This window comes from Capra hircus, chromosome 14, assembly GCF_001704415.2.
Source record: "Capra hircus breed San Clemente chromosome 14, ASM170441v1, whole genome shotgun sequence".
NCBI lineage: Eukaryota > Metazoa > Chordata > Mammalia > Artiodactyla > Bovidae > Capra > Capra hircus.
In genome coordinates, this window is record NC_030821.1 from 34,584,075 (window position 1) to 34,588,235 (window position 4,161).

Genomic DNA, 4,161 nt, shown 5'->3' on the forward strand with positions numbered 1-4,161 from the left:
CTCTTGTTTAAGTGACCACTGCATGTGTTTATAGATACCACTTTATTTTTTTCTCATTTTTAAAATATTTGTTGTGGTTTTCTAATTTCAAAAGTAATAGATGTTCATTATTAACAAAAAAACCCGGGAAATTTCAGAGAAGCATAACAAAGAATCAACACAGACAGCACCACACAGAGATAACCACATTAAGATTTCTAGATTTTTTCCATGAAAATACAGACAATGTACAAAGTTACAGGTAAGTAAACACTTAAATGTTGCTTCTTAAAATTGAAATTGCATTACTTTATGGGGTTTCCTACCATTTAATAGTCTAATTTTACATTTGATATTCTATGTACTCACTTTATTCCCAAATTTAACTTAAAAAGAGATCTAACCCAGACACCTGGTCTTTAAACTCCTCTACACTGAGCTAAAGCCCCTGCCCAGTTAGTGCCAGCCACTACTTTTGAAATCCTTTCCTGTGAGATATCACTTTATTTGTTTACTTTTTTTTTATTTGTTTACTTTTTAAAAATAACTTAAAAAAAATAACTTTCATGTATTTGTTTCTTTTTGGCTCTGCTGGGTCTTCCTTGCTGCTGGGGCTTTTCTCTAGTTGTGATGCACAGGCTTCTTATTGCAGTGACATCTCTTGTTTCAGAGCACGGGCTCTAGGACATGCAGGCTTCAGTAGTCGTGGCACACGGGGTTAGTAGCTCCGCAGCATGTGGGATCTTCCTCGATCAGGGTTTGAACCTGTGTCTCCTGCATTGGCAGGCAGATTCTTTACCACCAGGGAAGCCGATATCACTTTATTTTTAATGACATGTTACTGCAGCAGTACGGTGTGAAGTTGCGTTCCTAGGATCTGGAACCAGACCACCTGGGCACAAACCCTGTCTCCATGCCTCACTTGCAGGCTGATGTGGGGCAAGAAATAGAACTACTTTGTCCCCGAGTCTCCCTGCCTGTGTTAAATGATTATCACAGCTATAGTTGCTTCATAGGGAAATTGTGAGGATTAAATAAGTTAACCTCTGTAATTCACTTAGAACATGGCCTGCCTGGTACATAGTAAGTACTCTATGACTTGCCTCTTACTATCGTACCAAGAATGGCTCCACGAAGCAGCTCCTCTCTGAGTCCCCAGTGTTGCTTGAACGCTGTGTGTGCCTGTTGCTGACGTGCAGAGCCCGTGCTCTGTGCCACAGCTGTGCGTGTATTCCTTCCTTCAGTTGCGCAGCAGAGTCACGAGGCCCTGGGTTCAGACAGTGTTATGATCCAGTGTTAAGTACAAAGACACAGAGGTGAGAGATGGGGAGCAGCCTGCCCCATATCCCGCAGCTAGTGAGTAGGGGAACCAGGACTACCTAGCTCGAATGCCCATGGATATAATCCAGGCTGTTGCTCGGGCAGCCAGTGACCAGAGCAGCCAGTCATTTCTAGTAGGACACTGGTTGGAAGGGCCTCATTATTCCAACAGCAAGAGCTGCCTTGGATTTCTGAGAGCCTTCGTCCAGTGCCCCACAGGAGGATGCGCTGAGACCTAGCCGGTGTCCTTCCCTCAGTGTGCAGGAGAATGATCCCACTTCTCCCTTTATCTCTTCTCCCAGATGTCCTGTCCATCACGTTGTCTCCCCTCCTCATCCTCTTCTTTCAGGGATTTAGACCTGCTTGTAGAAGCCTCTACACAAAAGACCCAATTTGGCAGGTTTCAAGACATTATAAGACTATGATCTAGAAAAGGTTTCAAATGGCAATTGCCTCAACCACGTTTAGCTGAACCGTATAAGCCTCTTAGAGGGGAATATACTTTGAATACACATCGCCTGTGTATATTCAGCTTATCCATTTCCACATCATTGCCTTCATGTCCTGCTAGAACTTGGTAAATATCAGGTCTCATTTTTCGTTGTGCCTTTCAGTTAAGTTCTTTCTGCACATGCTGCTGAATGTTAAGATGGATGTTGCCATCTTTCACAAAGCTTTCTCTGATGCACAAAGATCACAGGCTGTTTGATACAAGTGTGAAATATTACTAATCACACTGTCTTTTTCAATTGCAAGCTGGGACTCTTGAAGGAACTTAGGAGTAAGTTATTGATATAGCTTATTTCCAGGGCACTGAAGTCAGAAATTTGTGCCATCCCAGATCATTGTTTATAATCTCAGAGCAGACTTGGGACCTATTCCAGCCCAGAAGTCTGCTATGGACACCTTTCCTAAGTTTGTGGAAGTTGAGTTCTCTAAGCTTTGCATCAAAACACATGTTTTTCTCATGAAGACATACCCAACCTTTAGCAGTCTCTCAGGTCATTTTCTCCAGATAAAGAAACCTGGTATCCACCACCCAAGTCTCATGTGTGCTGTCTTACTCCTGGATATTTAAAAATCTATACAGCAAGAGAGAGAGAGAAAGAGAGAGAGAAAACAGATAAACTAGGTCCATCTAGCAGCAATCCATGGCTTTTCTCAAAGGATTCACTCCAGAGATTCTTTACATTAAAAGCTTTTCTTGAAGCTTTGAGGTGATCTAGAAAACCCAATTTACACAAAACTTTTCAAGAACTTATATTTTCATTGTGTGCTAAGTTGCTGCAATTGTGTTCAACTCAGTTGGACACAGTGGGACACAATTGAGCGACCCTATGGACTGTAGCCGGCCAGGCTCGTCTGTGCATGGGATTTTCCAGGCAAGAGTACTGGAGTGGGTAGCTGTGCCTTCCTCCAGGGGATCTTCCTGACCCAGGGATCGAACCCATGTCTCTTACATCTCTGCATTGGCAGGCAGGTTCTTGGTCACTAGTGCCACTTGGGAAACATATTTTGAGTAAAATGCTATTATTTATGTTCAAAATCATTGGTTAGCATAGTTTAAATATAGATCTAAAAAAAAAAAGATCGCTTATATCCATATTTAAAGATATGATCTTTTGGTACTCCATATTACAAGCAGACAAGTCCACAAAATTTTTGGTTTGGGAGGAAGTGAATTCTCATGGACTCACGTATAGTTCCTGTATTTCATTTTTGAACACATTGACATATTCATGGTGTCATCTTATGAATTGGAAGGTGACTTGAGGCTTCATACAGGTACAAGCTCACAGAATCACGAGAGAGAAATGTGTGGTTTTCCTTGTTTTCTTTTAAAGCTACCATTCTGCTGGGTGCTTGTTAAGGACTGAAGGATTTGCAGAGTGCTTCATATACATCTCATTTCATCCTTGCCTGAGACTGATGAGGCTAGAATTGATTGTCTTCATCTTGCCCATGAGGAAACTGAGGCTCTTCTAGGTGAAATAATTTGTCCAAGGTAATACAGTTAACTTTATAGCTCTTGATTTAAATACAGTCTTGTGCTGTGTAAAAGGTCATACTATGAGCCAGTGCACTTGCCACTTGACCTCAGCTCTATCTCCAGGCTGAGTCATTATGTTGTCAGGCAAAGATTCAGTGGATACCTATGTGTTGCTATTCCCCAGCAGGTATAATGAGGGCAGTGGTATCTGTCATGATTGTGGTGAAGGACAGGAGACATGCTGGATGAGAAGATATTTTCAGAGTACCTTGATATTATGTAAAGAGTGGCGATGTGAGCTGGTGTCTCCCTCTGAAAGAGTGGAGGGTTTATACCACCTTGTATTATGCTTTTGTGTATGTCCACATACATTATTTCTTGAGAGATCAGGGATGTATCTCATTATTTTAATACTTCATAGCATCTAGCAGGTTAATGAGTGCTAAGTAAACATTTATTGAATGAATAATATGGTTAGTAGTTAACCTTTCTTGAGCCCTTACTGGGAACTCAGGCTGTGCTCTAAATATTATGAGAACTCATGGTGAGCTCATTTAGGGGCTTCCCTGGTGGCTCAGATGGTAAAGAATCTGCCTGCAATGCAGGAGACCCAGGTTTAATCCCTGGACGGAGAAGATTCCTTGGAGAAGGAAATGGCAACCCACTCCAGTATTCTTGCCTGGAGAAATGCCATGGACTGAGGAATGTGGTGGGCTATAGTCCATGGGGTCTCAAAGAGCTGGACACGACCGAGTGTCTAACACACACACACACACACACACTCACACACACACACTCACACACACTCACACACACACACTCTCTCACACTCTCTCACACTCATTTAGTCCTTATAACAGCTCTTTGTGGTA